Here is a 19,988-nt window from a genome sequence, read left to right on the forward strand (position 1 = left end):
TCACACACTTGTTTTTTGTTTGGCTATTTTGCTAGGTTGACTAAATGCTAAAACTGACCTGCCATTATGATTCTCCAGGTCAGTACGAGTTCACAGACACCTAACATGACTAGGTTATTGCAGCGCCCCAGAGTCCTGGTCGTTGCAGTACTGTGGCTCCGCCACTATGGGGAGCCATGGTGCGTCCGATGGCACTGAAGGAGTTCATCTGATCAGGTATCACAGACACCAATACATTTCACAGCCGGGCCTCCGGGGGGAGCTAAGGATTCTATTCATTAGGCCACTCCCCACCATAGTGGGTAAACTGGGGGTCAGGCAGGAAGTTAGATTAGAAAAGCTGACTGGATTGGACGAAGCAACACCTAGTGGCAGAGGGTGTTGTGGAGGAAGAGACAGTAGGGTCTCTGTCAGGGGTGGGATCCTGACAGAGGCTTGGCATTGGAAAGAACGTAACGGGTCCGCGCCAGCTCCGGGAAGCGGCGGGGCCCCAAGAAAGGACTAGAAGCGAGATAGATTGTGCTGAGTGAGAAACGAGATCAAGCGATAGGAGAATTCCAGTAGGGGTCGTGCTGTAAGACCGGAGCAACACCCTACTGAGGCGCACTACCGGTGGCTGGAACGCCGAGGGAGTATTATAACATTCAGCTTCAAGCAATACTCTAAACAGCGGCAGGACAGTCAGTTTAAGGCGGGCTGTCTAACACATATCACCTATGAAGTCTTGGGAGGCAATTGCGGGAGAGGGGCGTCTCTAGGGTCCCGGAAGAACTCCAGGCCTACCCGACAAACGGGTGCCGTTCTAACTGTAACATCAGGAAGGGACGGACGATTAGAAGAACATCATTTAATCGAGTTGTGAGGGAACTTAAGAAACAGACACAACAGTTGTGGGGTACTTTCCGTAAGCACAGCAGGGAAGGACTACAACACATAGCGCTAAGAAGGAAGGCACCGATTTCCACCTGTGAAGAGAACTCTGGAGGTGCCATTGGACCGGCCGGACTTGCGCAGCTTGGTGAACCGTATTCTGGACTGAGGACTCAGAGATCTCCAGTAAAGAGGTAAAGAGACTGCAACCTGGTGTCCTCGTTATTTACCGCGACCTGCACCCCACAACTGCACCGTTACAACACCACTTACTGCACCGGACGTCCCCCACTGACAGACAGGGCCACGGACCGGGTCTAGCCACCGTGACAACTCCAGGACTGAGACCCAGAGGCCCGGCTCCGGGTACCCCTAGGCCCTGCGGCGGTGTGGGGGCGCTCCAACTTGGCGTCACGAACAGGATCTACTTAAGCCTGAAGAATCAGGTTATGTGTGCCTTGGAACTGTGATTTATCGTGCTTGGACTGTGCTTTATTACAAGGACTGTGTGTTGCCACTTGCCGCCAGAAGTTCCCGCCAAAACCGCCGCCATTACAGCGCTAAGGAGAGCGCAGGAGAAGAAGAAGGGCGTGGAAGTGGGCGTGAACAAGCTGAAGAGCGCGAAAGACAATGGCCGCCCAGTCTAAATATCTCGGCCCCTTGAGGACGTGTCCGTCAGCAGCCGAGATCCGCCTCCTGATCCTTAATGGTGGGCAGAGACAACGAAAACGAAACCGCCCACGAAGAAGAGAGCGGGAAAAGGACCAGGAAGAAGGAGTGAGCAACATGGAGGCCGCCATGGCCAGCCGCCCGGAGCCGGAGCGTGGGGTCGGAGCCGAGGACTCCCCCAGCTACCCGGAGAGGCACCGCAGCCAGACCTCCACAGTTGACGCTGACCTCCTGCAGACCGGAGCGGACGGGCTGATCCATCAACCCTGGCGGATGCAGCTGAGCACTGAGGCCGGGTGGAAGAAGACCATCATTGGGAGCCTCACCAGACATCTGTCGGCAGCCTCGTCTGGTCCGGAGCAAGAAAGAAGTTCCAGCGCTCCGAAGCCAGAAAGCAAGGCCCTGCCGGAAAGCGAGGTGCTGCAAGCAGAGATGACAGCGTCGCAGCACAAGGCCCCGCAGCCAGCGTTCCAGACCCCAGCGGAGACGGAGCAGACCGGCACCGGAGGAACCGCATCTGAAGCAGGTAGGAAGAGCCACCCTGCCCTGACGACCGACACCACTCCAGTGACTGCTAGTGCCACAGCTGCTGACTCCGTTCCAGTGACTGATCTTGCAGCAGCCGCTACCTCTGCTGCAGCAGATGCCCATACTCAAGCTGCGCAGACCTCCATCGCTGCGCATGATTTAATCGTACATGAAAGACGGATTAACGGCGTTTGTCCAGCACTGGGTGTAACCCTGGACCTCACTTTGCCCAGGCCAAGAAGGGTTAAGTGCCAGGTGCAGCCCTGGAAGCCATCTAACTAAGCCTCGGAAACCTGAAACTGTAAATAGTTAACTGTTTATTTCCTTGCTGTTTTGCTGCTAAAACCCGTCCTGGGTTAACTCTTAAAGGGATCCCTTTGTTTACCCGGGAGCCCTATTGCTTTTTATTTTTTGCTTTCACTTTCATTTTTGCTTTTTTGTTCCACAATGTTATAAAAACTGCTGAATCATGAACAATGCATGATACAAACTTCTTGTAAATAGTTTGCACCTTCTTAAAGGTGCTATCTACTGGTTCTATATGAAGAAAGGACACTTTGCGAAGATATTGTTTTTTGAAAACATCACTGGAGTCCTTATTGCAAACAGACTTGCAGCTTGAGGAGTTGCACTACCTCATAGAGACTTGGTCCCCTCTTAAAGGGGATGTTCACTGATGGTACTTAGAGAATGATGTTGCTCTAAAAAGAAAGTTAATGATGCTGCTGATATGTACAAGTTGTATGTAACTAAATTGTTGAAAGAAAGAAGTGTTTAATAATGTGTTCTGAGATAAAGTAATTATTGGAAAGATGCAGTAGACCCGTAGGGGTAGACATAGTGTCCTGCATAGTTGTTAGCAAGAAAGTAAAGATAGAAGTTAATGCTCTAAGAAATTGTGTGGTAATGTTGATAGATAGTTAGGATAGAAGGTAAACCCTGAGTCCTCATAGGAGTCATGTAGAGATGGCTCAGTGCTCTTAAACTGAAAGAAAAGTTATGTTCTATACTGTGTATAGTAGTTGAAAAGGCAGTAGGCCCTGGCTGAACGGGGCGGTCCTGTAACAGAAGGGAGAGGCAGTAGGTCTGGTGCCGATAGGACAGGCGGTCCTGCAGATCCAAAGTAGGAGAATGAAAAAGTTAAAATACCTTGTAATGTGATTATAGGAAGGTCTTTAGCGGACTAAGAGTGTATATCCTTAAAGGCAAAGTTAAATTATTGGTTAATAATGTTTGCACTTAGTAGAATACCCGGTTGGGTAAGAAAAGTTAATTATAGCATGTTGCTATGATATTTTTGCCATGTTTGTAACGTTCAAGTGTCCTCACCTCCCATAAAGGGAAGCCTGTTCAAGTATACTTATTGTTATTGCACTCAACAAAATTGTATGTCTTTTTTCTAACTTGTATTGTTGTTTTCTTCCCAGTCCCGGAGTACTGTGTTTAACCAGGGGGGAGTGCAGCGCCCCAGAGTCCTGGTCGTTGCAGTACTGTGGCTCCGCCACTATGGGGAGCCATGGTGCGTCCGATGGCACTGAAGGAGTTCATCTGATCAGGTATCACAGACACCAATACATTTCACAGCCGGGCCTCCGGGGGGAGCTAAGGGTTCTATTCATTAGGCCACTCCCCACCATAGTGGGTAAACTGGGGGTCAGGCAGGAAGTTAGATTAGAAAAGCTGACTGGATTGGATGAAGCAACACCTAGTGGCAGAGGGTGTTGTGGAGGAAGAGACAGTAGGGTCTCTGTCAGGGGTGGGATCCTGACAGAGGCTTGGCATTGGAAAGAACGTAACGGGTCCGCGCCAGCTCCGGGAAGCGGCGGGGCCCCAAGAAAGGACTAGAAGCGAGATAGATTGTGCTGAGTGAGAAACGAGATCAAGCGATAGGAGAATTCCAGTAGGGGTCGTGCTGTAAGACCGGAGCAACACCCTACTGAGGCGCACTACCGGTGGCCGGAACGCCGAGGGAGTATTATAACATTCAGCTTCAAGCAATACTCTAAACAGCGGCAGGACAGTCAGTTTAAGGCGGGCTGTCTAACACATATCACCTATGAAGTCTTGGGAGGCAATTGCGGGAGAGGGGCGTCTCTAGGGTCCCGGAAGAACTCCAGGCCTACCCGACAAACGGGTGCCGTTCTAACTGTAACATCAGGAAGGGACGGACGATTAGAAGAACATCATTTAATCGAGTTGTGAGGGAACTTAAGAAACAGACACAACAGTTGTGGGGTACTTTCCGTAAGCACAGCAGGGAAGGACTACAACACATAGCGCTAAGAAGGAAGGCACCGATTTCCACCTGTGAAGAGAACTCTGGAGGTGCCATTGGACCGGCCGGACTTGCGCAGCTTGGTGAACCGTATTCTGGACTGAGGACTCAGAGATCTCCAGTAAAGAGGTAAAGAGACTGCAACCTGGTGTCCTCGTTATTTACCGCGACCTGCACCCCACAACTGCACCGTTACAACACCACTTACTGCACCGGACGTCCCCCACTGACAGACAGGGCCACGGACCGGGTCTAGCCACCGTGACAACTCCAGGACTGAGACCCAGAGGCCCGGCTCCGGGTACCCCTAGGCCCTGCGGCGGTGTGGGGGCGCTCCATTATTTTTTACCTAAGTGGTGAAAAAAAATTCCAAACTTTGCTAAAAAAAAAAAAATTGTGCCATTTTCCGATACTCTTAGCGTCTCTATTTTTCATGATCTGGGGTTGGTTGAGGGCTTATTTTTTGAGTGCCGAGCTGGTGTTTTTAATGATATCATCTTGATGCAGATACATTCTTTTGATCACCCGTTATTGCATTTTAATGCAATGTCGCGGCGACCAAAAAAACGTAATTCTGGAGTTTCGAATTTTTTTCTCGCTATGCTGTTTAGCGATCAGGTTAATGTTTTATTTATTGATAGATCGGGCGATTCTGAAATCGGTGATACCAAATATGTGTAGGTGTGATTTTTTTTAATTGATTTATTTTGATTGGGGCGAAAGGGGGGTGATTTAAACTTTTATATTTTTTTATTTTTTTCACATTTTTTTTACTTTTTTTTTACTTTTGCCATGCTTCTATAGCCTCCATGGGAGGCTAGAAGCAGGCACAGTGCGATCGGCTCTGCTACATAGCAGCGATCTGCTGTTCGCTGCTATGTAGCAGAAAATCAGGTGTGCTGTGAGCGCCGACCATAGGGTGGCGCTCACAGCTGCTGGGGATCAGTAACCATAGAGGTCTCAAGGACCTCTATGGTTACAATGTACAAGCATCGCCGACCTCCGATCATGTGACGGGGTCGGCGATGCCATCATTTCCGGCCGCCCGGCCGGATGCGGTAGTTAAATGCCGCTGTCTGCTTTTGACAGCGGCATTTAACTAGTTAATAGGCGCGGGCAGATCGCGATTCTGCCCTCACCTAATACGGGCACCTAATACGGGCAACTGTTCAAAACAGCTGACATGTCCCGGCTTTGATGCAGGCTCCCCGCCGGAGCCCGCATCAAAGAGGGGCTTCTGACCTCGGACGTACTATCCCGTCAGAGGTCAGAAAGGGGTTAAAAGCGGTTATCCTCTCATCTCTTGGGCGAATTTGTATGAGATTATAAGCACCTCTTAGATCGAGTTTGGTAAAAATCTTGGCAGAAAGCAGTCTCTCCAGCAACTCAGGAATTAAATGGGAGAGGGTAGCGATTTTTAATGGTAATTTAATTTATTTTCTTGTTATCAATACATGGCGGCAGGGTTGAGACCTTCTTTTCTACAAAAACAAGGGTGCTCCAGCTGGCGAAGAAGACACCACTTTGTATCAGTCTGTAATGGGACTGTCGTAAGAACGGTGAGGACCCAGTTCATCGGCTTTCTTCTTACTGCAGACTTCACTAAACTGCTGGTACTGAGGTGGTAGTTTATAATAATTCTGATCAGAAATCTCAGATACTTGAATTTGTTTCAGAACAGAAAAATTAGGATGGCAATTGTTCTTATAGTACAGGGAAAGGTAATGGTCCTCGATGCCCAGCTGATCGACGGATTATGGATTAAAAAACAGGGAATTCATAGAATAATTGAAAATATGAGATAGGAATTCAGATGGAAACTAACAGCTTCATGATGATTCAGTTCAGTACACATTTCAAGTTCAATTGTCTCGTGAGTAACAAGTCCAAAAGATAAAGGTGATCCATCCACAGTTTCCATATTGATTGGAATGGATTTAGTCCTACTTGCAATGTTATTATCAAGTGTAAATTGTAAGTCCATAAAATTTCCTCCTGCTCCAGAAGCTAGCATGGCAGAGTGTTATTTTTTTGACTCCCAATTATGACCTGTATGGGAACGACAAAATGAAACCATGGTGATTGCTCTTTGCCTTTCTCCTGCATTACAGATGTGATGGTCTGCATAACCGTATGTGGCCGTTCAAAAAGTTCTAAATCGCTTGCAGTTTTGGCATTTGTGAAGGCTATGGTCCTTTTATTAGGACAGTTAATGGCAAAATGTCCAGGTCCCCCACAATAGAGGTATACATTTTCTGTATGTCACCTCTCCATCTCTACTGCAGAGAGAGGTTTACGGATTACATCAATTTGCATAGATTCAGCACACTTTCCATTTTCTGTTGGTGTTTTAATGCTAATTGAGGAAATAAGTAGTTAGGGTTGCTTCCAAATGCTCCCAGTCTTTCCTTTCTTCGTTCAGTGAGTCTCTAATCAATTCAGATGCATTATTGAATAAAGTCATCTAAATTATCAGGGGTCTAAACCCTTGCAAGTTCATAATTAATTAACTCTGATAATCCTCGTAGAAATTGACTCCTCTGGGCAGCTAAATTCCATGTGGTGTCTGCCACCCAACAGTGGAATTCGGAGGAATATTCAGCAACAGAGTGCCATCCTTGATGTAGTTTATGCAACTTGGTTTTGGCTGCAGCACAAACACTTGATCCATAGCTGTGATGAAGGAAACTAAGTCATTCAGGAGGAAGGTCAGAATTCTTTTCCACATAAAGTGAAGCCCATGCAAGAGCCTCATCAGTCAGGAGATTAACCTTTTTTCAGTCACTGGAAAACAGAGAAGGTTACATTTGGAAATAGATCATGTGACATTGATTAAGGAATCCACGATAACGATAATGATCCCCACTGAACTTTGCTGGCAGCAGCATGCATGTGTTTGATTCCGGGCCTGAGTTGCGCAAATCCAGAATTTGCCTCTGCAACTCAATAATTTCCTTTTGCTCACTCAAATCTGTGTTTGCAGCTTAAATTTTTTTTCTTAGTATGTGGCACCAAAAGTCTGAAGTTCAGCAACTTGTTGCCTCAGGGTGGCTGCAACAGACTCCATTTTGTGTGGGAGATTATTCTGTTATGGACTGACCTGGGTTACAGTAGTGAATGATATTGCAACTGCTAGGGGCAGCACCAGCAGATAGAGTAGTCAGGGAATCGCCAGAGGTCGGTACATGAAGTGGCAGTGTAGTTGGGAGGAATCATAGTCAACAAATATCCAGAGGTCGGTACATGGTAGCAGCAGTAGAATCTTGAGTATAAGCAGCAGATGGAGAGAAGCTGGACTAAAGACTGGGAGCTCAATAATCTCACAACGAAGGACGTGCAGTGCCAGGTTTAAGTAGGGTGTTCAATCAGAAGATCACAGGGTTGAGCCAATCAGGAACTCAGGGTGGAGATGATTAGGAACAACACAGGTACTAGTATCTGGTTTAGCAATAAACTGACCAGCGAGCTGAATAGCTCAGATGGAATAGCTGCCACCTGGTGCACGAAAGCTGCTGGGTTTGAGTCCTGACAAGTGAGTTCTTTGCAACACTAAGAGTTAGTTCAAACTATGCTAAGTGATCAGTTCCTAACTGGAATAAGATCAATTTCTGGTACTTAGATTGTGACCATCTTATATTGTATGTGTTATTGTGCACACATTTTCTTGACTATGGTTGAACAAGGTAATTGTAATGACTGCCACAGATCATTCACAAACCAGGATGACAAATACCTTAAAGGGAACCTGTCACCTGAATTTGGCGGGACAGGTTTGCGGTCATATGGGCGGGGTTTTCGGGTGTTTGATTCACCCTTTCCTTACCCGCTGGCTGCATGCTGGCCGCAATATTGGATTGAAGTTCATGCTGTGTCGTCCGTAGTACACGCCTGCGCAAGGCAATGTGGCGTGTACTACGGAGGACACAGCATGAACTTCAATCCAATATTGCGGCCAGCATGCAGCCAGCGGGTAAGGAAAGGGTGAATCAAACACCCGAAAACCCCGCCCATATGACCGCAAACCTGTCCCGCCAAATTCAGGTGACAGGTTCCCTTTAACTACACCTGCACACTAAGCTAGCTTATTCTTTAATTGTATTGATTGCTGATCTTTTTCTTTAGGGTACAGTGCAATAAGGGCAATGTGCATATAGGTGGCTATAGCTTACTAGCATTTTTTATTTATATCAGGACTCAATTCCCTGTTATATGATTATCTGCATTTGTATGCCATTTTGCACACTAAGTTAAAGCCTACTGTATATCTTGTACCAAAGGCATCTCCATTGGTGGCTGATTGTAGCAAGGGGGTTATTTGATGACCAGTCCATCAAGTTTAGTTATATCCTGGTATACTGTCCTGTCATGGTATATCCCTTCCTTCATCCCTTTATTTTTGTTTTTTTCACCCTGGGTACAAAATGAAAGGAGAACCTTAGGGTCTTTTTTGGGACAGTCTTTGGTGAGCGGCTGTGCCATTGTGTGCTTAATCTAGGGTGTCAACCTCCGCAGTCAGGAAGGGATTGCAAATAAGGATTGTGGAGGGTTTGTAATAACCACTAACCGACTAATATCTATGTTAGAGATGTTTTATTTCCTCTTATCTTTTGTGGTTGTTGTTAGTACCATTAGTTCTTGAGTTGACCTTTTCCACTCAAATTATCATACACTGTATACCTGGACTGCTCATTGTAGGTATATCCTAACTAGTTGAGTACCTGTACCAGCTAGACATTTTGTATGTTACACCGGCATGTCACAGACAACATCACCCGTTCCTTGACTAAATCTATGTCTGCCAGGGTGCATTTCACTTCAAACACTTGGATGAGTAAGCATGGTAAAGAGCATTACATCTCACTGACTGGGCACTGGTGGCTGTGGGCGCAGGAACTGCTCCACAAGTCTTAGAATAACCAAGGCTTGCAGGACAAATCTCTACATTTAACACTTCTTCCACTGCATCTGCCTCCTCCTCTATCTCCTCTAGGGCCTCCACCTGCACCCTTAACCTCTCCCTTAATGAGGCACACATTCCAACAGTGCAAATAGAATCCCCATCACCTCTGTATTGCACAGCCAGGGTTCACCGCAATCAGGCAGTGTTAAAATTGATATGCCTTGGAGATTGCAGTCATACAACTGAAGAGTTGTGGACAGCTCTCCAGGCTGAGTTTGATCAATGGCTGTCTCCACTGAACCTGCATACAGGGAAGGCTGTATCTGATAGTGCAAACCTGGTGGTGGCCCTATGGCGAGACAAGCTCACACACGTGCCTTGCATGGCTCACGTCCTCCACCTGGTGGTACAGCATTTTCTCCACCACTATCCTGGCCTGGGTAGGTGTTACAGAAAGCACAGAAGCTGTGTGCTCATTTCTGCCATTTGCACCTCTTGCATCGATGCAGAGGTCTTTGTCCATGCCAGTTAACAGGTTAATATGCGATGTGCCGACACAGTGGATTTCCACTCTGCACATGTTGCAGCGACTGTGGCAGCAGCAACGAGCCCTGACATAGTATGTCATGTTGTGTAGCCTGGGTCAACGCAGTCTGGACATGAAACATATCATGTTTACGAAGTGGGCACAGATTAAGGACCTCTGCACCCTTCTGCACAGTTTCAAAATGGCTACTAAGATGGTTAGCGCTGACGACGCCATCATCAGCATCACTATTCCGGTCATCTATATGCTGGAGCAGACTTTTAATAACCTGCGGGAGGAGATGGGAGTCCCAGAAGAAGAGGAGGAAGCAGAGGAGGATGCAGAAAGGATAGCATATATACTATGTGGCTGTGCTATAAACTACGTGGGTGCTATATACTACGTGGCTGTGCTATATACTACGTGGTTGTGCTATATACTACATGGGCTGTGTTATATACTACGCGGTTGTGCTATATACTACGTGGCTGTGCTATATACTACATGGCTGTGCTATATACTACATGGGCTGTGTTATATACTACGTGGCTGTGCTATATACTACGTGGCTGGGCAATATACTATGTGGGATGTGCTATTTACTATGTGGGCTGTGCTATATACTATGTGGCTGGGCAATATACTACGTGGGCTGTGTTATATACTACGTGAGCTGTGTTATATACTACGTGGCTGTGTTATATACTACATGGGCTGTGTTATATACTACATGGGCTGTGTTATATACTACGTGGGCTGTGTTATATGCTACTTGGCTGTGCTATATTTCTCTACTGTATCTGTGCATCATGAATCGTGGTATGTGTTAAAGAGGGGGGCCCACTGAGATTCTTTCGCCCGGGGCCCTCAAAAACCTGGAGCCGGTCCTGGCTTCATTGATTGGTCACACCCGGCCGTGAACAATCAGCGACAGATGCAGCCTACCAGCGAATTGGAGCGGAATTTAAACCACGCTTCGCTAATTGGTCACGGCCAGCTGAATCTTGTATATAAATTGCATTATTCTGAAAACTTCATAAATAAACTACATACATATTCTAGAATACCCGATTCGTTAGAATCGGGCCACCATCTAGTATCTGAATAACACCGAGCACATTTGCTCATCCCTAGGCATACGATAACAGTTAAAAAAAAACAAAACAGCCAACTCACAGATATAAACAGCATGGCAAAGTATTATCAAATACCAGAGTATGGAGGAACAATGAAAGGCGAAAATTCTAACCTGCTGTCAAAAAAGGACATAGAAAGACGGACCAGTCGCGAATCATACATGTACAAAAGAAAAGGCAAAAAAACAGAAAAGACGACCAAAAAAGTCCATATATGAATATATACAAAAATTGCTTTATTAGAAATACTACAAAGGACAATATAGGATCAGAATATAAGAATGGTGCAAGGGAAAAACATCCATTGCAGAGGAGTACAAAAAACAAGCACGTGTGAACAGACTCATGGAACCCTCACATCAAACATAATAGTGCTATAAAGTTTGGGACAAAAACCCAACAATGATCAAATTGTAAAGAGGCATCACTATGTATGTCAATCAAAGGAATAAGACTACCCACCGGGAATCCTTATACTAATGAACTAAGATATACCAAATATAGCAGCAGTGTATTAATTTCTATAGGGTATATAGGAAAATTCCCAATCCATCTTAGTATATCAGAGACATAACATAGACATTACATACCACAGCTGTAAGACGTGAGGGTTCACAGGAAGCCGTCCACACACCCCAACGATCGTTTCGGACACACTCCTTCCTCAGGGGGCATGGTGGTAAGTGTCTGAAATGGGCGTTATATAGTGATGACCACCGGAAGTGAAGCAATTTAACCCTGGAGGTATCATGGTAACCATAGAGACCGGCACATATATACAAGATGTTATGAAAACCTGTGCAGCGCAGCACCGGCGTCCCCACCAGAAACCGGCACATGCATTGCGCCATAACACACCCGGAAAAAGAACGGGCCCCGTGAATTTCACAAGCGAGCAGGCAAAAATGCAAGCGCCGGAAAAAGGTGGGCGGAGCCAGGGCCGCGCATGCGCAGGAGGCATAAGAGGATGAAAACCACCATATTGAGTAAGGGCAACAGATATGGAACCGGACTACATAGGTAATAAAAGCCATACAGGGCAAAATCATAAGACAAAGCGCACAGCTGTTACACTGCGCTACGGACACCGGATACCTCGAACAAGGGACTAATATATATTAAATAGGGAAGGCACCATTCTATGCACAAGACCCTAATTGTTATCACCCATGTGATCATATTAACAAGTATTCACTATACCTACCAAGATATAAATATACCTAGAAAATATATACATATCATGTCCAAATAGGGAATAATATGACCGATATCATACAGAAAAAGAACAATTGCATATAAAGCTCATAAACACACAATTATTGTTTATGAACACACAATTATTATCTTAATGTATGACAATTCAATTATAAACAGTATATATATTGATGTTGATGTGAACCTGTAAAAATTCACAGGAAATCCACAGAAACCGCTGTGATTGTGACAATCAGAGTAAATTATTTATGAGTCATAGCATCCCTTTGCGTATAAAAGTCCAAAGTCCATGGTGTCCAGAAAATATGAAACAAAAATTCCATAAATAACTTGATTGTCGATCATAATATCCATCCAAGTCGATGACATGTTCCTTATACGTCCCATACGATGTCTCTTAAGGTGCTGGGTCTGTATTAAATTACTAGATGGTCACACCAAAAAACGCCACGCTTGAACAGACAAAAATAGGATAGCTTAAAATGCCTTGGTATTGTCTTTAATAATGTAATGTCATCCTGGTCCTTTGCAGCTTGTATACCCTGTACATGCTCCCTGACCCGAACCTTCAACTGTCGTGTTGTTAGTCCAATGTAGATCAGGGAGCATGGACAGACCGCAAAGTATATCACATTTTTAGTATTGCAAGTGATAGATCTCTTAATTTTAAATATTTTCTGACCAGAAGAATCACAAAAATTATCGCTTCGATCAACATTACTGCATGCCACACAATGGCCGCACGGAAAACACCCTTGTCGAGCTTTAAACAAATCCAGGAACGTGTGAGGGGATGAATGGTTATAATAATGGCTCCTGACCAAGTGGTAATTTTAACTATTTAAAATTAAGAGATCTATCACTTGCAATACTAAAAATGTGATATACTTTACGGTCTGTCCATGCTCCCTGATCTACATTGGACTAACAACACGACAGTTGAAGGTTCGGGTCAGGGAGCATGTACGGGGTATACAAGCTGCAAAGGACCAGGATGACATTACATTATTAAATACAATACCAAGGCATTTTAAGCTATTTCACAATTGCAATGGTAGGGACCTAAGGGTAAAGGGCATTGATATTGTTGATCCAGGGATTCGCGGCGGAAAAGTTTCACAGCGGATAGCACAGCTGGAGTCGCGCTGGATCTGGACTTTAAACACGGTCCACCCGTATGGCCTGAATGAGAGCCTCAACTTTGCTCCCTTTCTGTGATCGTCACTCACTGTATTATTAGTCATCTCTTGGCATTTCATTGCTTTTGTGTACAATTTTTTTTAACATGTTTTTTACCTTTTTTACAGTGTTTTTCTATTTTTTTGGTATCTTGTGTTGATTTTTGGATCCTATTTTTGTCTGTTCAAGCGTGGCGTTTTTTGGTGTGACCATCTATTAATTTAATACAGACCCAGCACCTTAAGAGACATCGTATGGGACGTATAAGGAACATGTCATCGACTTGGATGGATATTATGATCGACAATCAAGTTATTTATGGAATTTTTGTTTCATATTTTCTGGACACCATGGACTTTGGACTTTTATACCCAAAGGGATGCTATGACTCAAATAATTTACTCTGATTGTCACAATCACAGCGGTTTCTGTGGATTTCCTGTGAATTTTTACAGGTTCACATCAACATCAATATATATACTGTTTTGTTATGATCTGGTGGCCTAAGAGCAGCATGAGACGTACTCTGGAGAAGGTGGTACCTGTACTGACCGCAGACCCTGAACTTAACACCGCAACTAGAAGTAGCCGTGGAATGTACCTAGCGCTCCCTAGACATCTCGACACAGCCGGAGGACTAATTACCCCTAGAGATAGAAAAGGGAAAACTATCTTGCCTCAGAGAAAATCCCCAAAGGATAGACAGCCCCCCACAAATATTGACTGTGAGAGGAGAGGGAAAAAACATACACAGACTGAAATGAGAATTTAGCAAAGGAGGCCACTTCTAGCTAAATAGAAAGGATAGGACAGAGTACTATGCGGTCAGTATTAAAACACTAGAAAATATCCACCACAGAAAATACAAAATCTCCACAGCTAACTAAAGATATGGAGGGTATATCTGCATCTCCAGAGATACCAGCTTGGCTATACAAATCCTTATGCAGACCAAGCTGGACAAGACAAAAACATGGAAAAGAACTGAACAATAAGGCCACAGAATGTGGACAGCAAAAATCAAGGCCAGAACTTATCTTTGTTGAAATGAACTGCAAAGCAGAAGAGACCAGGCAGGGATGTGAATCCTCCAGGAACAATGGACAACTGGCACTGACTAAAGGGTGAAGCAAGACTAAATAGCCCAGTCAAAATTGCAAAAAGTGAACACACCTGCTAAATGCTGCGATTCAGAGACAGCAGCGCTACCACTTACAACCACCGGAGGGAGCCCAAGAGCAGAATTCACAACAGTACCCCCCCTTGAAGAGGGGTCACCGAACCCTCACCAGAGCCCCCAGGCCTATCCGGACAAGCCAAATGAAAGGCACGAACCAAATCATCAGCATGAACATCGGAGGGAACAACCCAAGAATTATCCTCCTGGCCATAACCCTTCCATTTGACAAGATACTGAAGCTTCCGCCTCGAAAAACGAGAATCCACAATCTTCTCAACTACATACTCCAACTCCCCATCAATCAACACCGGGGCAGGAGGATCAACAGAGGGAACAACGGGCACCACATATTTCCACAACAAAGATCTATGAAAAACATTATGGATGGAAAAAGAGGCTGGAAGGGCCAAACGAAAAGACACTGGATTGATAATCTCAGAAATCCTATAAGGGCCAATAAACCGAGGCTTAAACTTAGGGGAAGAAACCATCATAGGGACATGACGGGAAGACAACCAGACCAAATCCCCAACCCGAAGCCGGGAACCAACACACCGACGACGGTTAGCAAAACGCTGAGCCCCCTCCTGAGACAACACCAAATTGTCAACAACATGAGCCCAAATTTGCTGCAACCTGTCAACCACAGAGTCCACCCCAGGACAATCAGAAGGCTCAACCTGCCCTGAAAAAAAACGAAGATGAAAACCAGAGTTACAAAAGAAGGGTGAAACCAAGGTAGCAGAACTAGCCCGATTATTAAGGGCAAACTCGGCCAATGGCAAGAAAGCCACCCAATCATCCTGATCAGCAGACACAAAGCATCTCAAATAAGTTTCCAAAGTCTGATTAGTTCGCTCGGTTCGGCCATTTGTCTGAGGATGAAATGCGGAAGAAAAAGACAAATCAATGCCCAGCCTAGCACAAAAGGCCCGCCAAAACCTAGAAACAAACTGGGAACCTCTATCGGACACAATATTCTCCGGAATGCCATGCAAACGAACCACATGCTGAAAATACAACGGAACCAAATCAGAAGAGGAAGGCAACTTAGGCAAAGGTACCAAATGAACCATCTTAGAAAACCGGTCACAAACCACCCAGATAACTGACATCTTCTGGGAAACCGGAAGATCTGAAATAAAATCCATAGAAATATGCGTCCAAGGCCTCTCAAGGACCGGCAAAGGCAAAAGCAACCCACTAGCGCGGGAACAGCAAGGCTTGGCCCGCGCACAAGTCCCACAGGACTGCACAAAAGAACGCACATCCCGTGACATATAAAGGCCACCAAAAGGACCTACCAACCAAATCTCTGGTGCCAAAAATCCCAGGATGACCGGCTAACACAGAACAATGAACCTCCGAAATCACTTTACTAGTCCATCTGTCAGGAACAAACAATTTCCCCACTGGACAGCGGTCAGGTTTATCAGCCTGAAATTTCTGAAGAACCCGTCGTAAATCAGGGGAGATGACAGAAAGAACCAACCCTTCCTTCAGAATACCGACCGGCTCAAGGACCCCAGGAGAATAAGGCAAAAAGCTCCTAGAGAGGGCATCAGCCTTAACATTCTTAGAACCCGGAAGATACGAGACCTCAAAATCAAAACGGGAGAAAAACAGGGACCATCGGGCCTGTCTAGGATTCAGCTGTTTGGCAGACTCGAGATAAATCAGATTCTTATGATCGGTCAAGACCGCAATACAGTGCTTGGCCCCCTCAAGCCAATGTCGCCACTCCTCAAATGCCCACTTCATAGCCAACAACTCACGATTGCCGACATAATAATTGCATTCCACAGGCGAAAACTTTCGAGAAAAGAAGGCACACGGTTTCATCAAGGAACCATCAGAATTCCTCTGAGACAAAACGGCCCCTGCCCCAATCTCAGAAGCGTCAACCTCAACCTGAAAAGGAAGAGAAACATCCGGCTGACGCAACACAGGGGCAGAAGTAAATCAGCGTTTAAGCTCCTGAAAGGCAGAAACAACCACAGAGGACCAATTCGTCACATCAGCGCCTTTCTTCATCAAATCGGTCAGGGGTTTAACCACAGTGGAGCAGTTGGCAATGAAGCGGTGATAAAAATTAGCAAAGCCCAAAAATTTCTGAAGGCTCTTCATGGATTTGGCTGGATCCAATCATGAATGGCCTGAACCTTAACTGGATCCATTTCTATAGATGAGGGAGAAAAAATGAAGCCCAAAAAAGAAATCTTCTGTACTCCAAAGAGGCACTTAGACCCCTTCACAAACAAGGCATTATCACGAAGGATCTGAAATACCATCCTGACTTGTTTCACATGAGACTCCCAATCATCTGAAAAAATCAAAATATCATCCAAATATACAATCATGAATTTATCAAGATAATTCCGAAATATATCATGCATGAAGGACTGAAACACAGATGGAGCATTAGAGAGTCCGAATGGCATCACAAGGTATTCAAAATGGCCTTCGGGCGTATTAAACGCAGTTTTCCATTCGTCACCCTGCTTAATACGAACAAGATTATATGCCCCTCGAAGGTCAATCTTAGTAAACCAACTAGCCCCCTTAATCCTAGCAAACAGATCAGAAAGCAAAGGCAAAGGGTATTGGAATTTGACCGTGATCTTATTCAAGAGGCGATAATCAATACAGGGTCTCAAGGAGCCATCTTTTTTGGCAACAAAAAAAAACCTGCTCCCAATGGTGAAGAAGATGGCTGAATATGCCCCTTCTCCAAGGACTCCTTAACTTAGCTCCGCATGGCGGTATGTTCTGGCATAGACAGGTTGAAAAGTCAACCCTTAGGGAACTTACAACCTGGAATCAAGTCAATAGCACAATCACAGTCCCTATGCGGTGGAAGGGAACTGGACTTGGGCTCATTGAATACATCCTGGAAATCTGACAAAAACTCAGGAATTTCAAAAGATGGGGAGGAGGCAATTGACATCAAAGGAACGTCACCATGAACCCCCTGACAACCCCAACTAGTCACAGACATAGATTTCCAATCTAATACCGGATTATGCACCTGTAACCATGGGAAACCCAGCACAATAGCATCATGTAAATTATGCATCACCAGAAAACGACAATCTTCCTGATTTGCTGGCGCCATGCACATGGTCAGCTGTGTCCAAAATTGAGGTTTATTTTTAGCCAACGGTGTAGCATCAATGCCCCTCAAAGGAATAGGATTCTGCAAAGGCTGCAAGGGGAAACCACAACGTCTGGCAAATTCTAAGTCCATTAAGTTTAGAGCGGCGCCTGAATCCACAAATGCCTTGACAGAAAATGACGATAATGAGCAGATCAGGGTCACAGATAACAGAAATTTAGGTTGTACAGTACTGATGGTAACAAAACTAGCAATTCTCTTGGTACGCTTAGGGCAATCAGAAATAACATGAGCAGAATCGCCGCAGTAAAAACACAACCTATTCTGAATCCTTGTCGTTCAGCTCTAGACACAATCCTATCACACTGCATAGGCTCAGGACTCCGCTCGGAAGACAATGCCATAGTGTGCACAACTCTGCGCTCGTGCAAGCGCCGATCAATCTGAATGGCCAGAGACATGACATAATGAAGGGATTGCCCACACCTGTTCATGAAATAGCCTTGGAGTCAATTGTCCAATTACTTTTGGTCCCTTTAAAAACAGGGTCGCACATGTTAAGGAGCTGAAACTCCTAAACCCTTCATCCAATTTTATTGTGGATACCCTCAAATGAAAGCTGAAAGTCTGAACTTCAACTGCATCTGAATTGTTTTGTTTAAAATTCATTGTGGTAATGTCTATAACCAAAATTAGAAAAATGTTGTCTCTGTCCAAATATATATGGACCTAACTGTATGTAGTCCGGTTCCATATCTGTTGCCCTTACTCAATATGGTGGTTTTCATCCTCTTATGCCTCCTGCGCATGCGCGGCCCTGGCTCCGCCCACCTTTTTCCGGCGCTTGCATTTTTGCCTGCTCGCTTGTGAAATTCACGGGGCCCCGTGCTTTTTCCGGGTGTGTTATGGCGCAATGCTTGTGCCGGTTTCTGGTGGGGACGCCGGTGCTGCGCTGCACAGGTTTTCATAACATCTTGTATATATGTGCCGGTCTCTATGGTTACCATGATACTTCCGGGGTTAAATTGCTTCACTTCCGGTGGTCATCACTATATAATGCCCGTTTCAGACACTTACCACCATGCCCCCTGAGGAAGGAGTGTGTCCGAAACGATCGTTGGGGTGTGTGGACGGCTTCCTGTGAACCCTCACGTCTTACAGCTGTGGTATGTAATGTCTATGTTATGTCTCTGATATACTAAGATGGATTGGGAATTTTCCTATATACCCTATAGAAATTAATACACTGCTGCTATATTTGGTATATCTTAGTTCATTAGTATAAGGTTTCCCGGTGGGTAGTCTTATTCCTTTGATTGACATACATAGTGATGCCTCTTTACAATTTGATCATTGTTGGGTTTTTGTCCCAAACTTTATAGCACTATGATGTTTGATGTGAGGGTTCCATGAGTCCGTTCACACGTGCTTGTTTTTTGTACTCCTCTGCAATGGATGTTTTTCCCTTGCACCATTCTTATATTCTGATCCTATATTGTCCTTTGTAGTATTTCTAATACGATAACAGTTAGCATTTTATGGGGATGCTTTGGCTGTCTTTGGACCAGGTTCTGTGTCTCACTACTGTGGAAAAATGGGTGCTGAATATTGCTCACGACCATCTCTCAGAGCTGAATGTGGCTCTCATTGTAAGACAGGTTGGAGCCCGATGGCCTATGTCTTCCTTGTCCTGACCTGCACCACATATACAGTATAGCAAGAAAATGTGATGAACAGTACATAAAGACTGATATAGTAGGACGTCCACACCTTTTCTTTCCAGGGCTTATTTTACCGAGTGGCATTACAACGCGAATGTCAGCTGTGTTTTCATGTAAACAATATCATTTATTTCCTTGTTGTGAAAATGATTTCCAGCTACTAGTACATTTCCCGACATTATTTACGTTGTTATTAGATCCGTGTACAAATAGGGAAGCATCAGTATCACACAACGTAGGCTCATTAAATTCATTGTATAAAACATTCATTACAGTTTTTGGCTTGGCACTGTGGTCCATCTGTTTGTTTTAGCACTAAGCCTTGCCATTCCTGTAAACAATCATTGTTATTAACTTTAACAGTTGTAATAGGAGTAGTCACATGTATTATATTCTTCCAAATTATATGCTAAACGGAAATGATTTTAAAACTATTAAAAATATTGATCTGGCACAATATACAACTCAACATCTGAAGCGTAAACTTACTGCAACTTCGAATACAGTGTATGCTAGGCTTCTGAACAAACACAAAGCACAGTACAGCAAGTCACTTGTTAGGGGGTGGTCTTAACAGAAATAATGTGTTTTCGGTATCTTTAAAATGTTAGTTTAAAAAGTTGTCTAATATTTTTTTTATAATTTCAGCTTTAGTGTCCTGATTTCAAAACTGA

The sequence above is a fragment of the Ranitomeya variabilis genome, chromosome 1 (genome assembly GCF_051348905.1).
Source record: "Ranitomeya variabilis isolate aRanVar5 chromosome 1, aRanVar5.hap1, whole genome shotgun sequence".
In the NCBI taxonomy this organism is placed as follows: Eukaryota; Metazoa; Chordata; class Amphibia; order Anura; family Dendrobatidae; genus Ranitomeya; species Ranitomeya variabilis.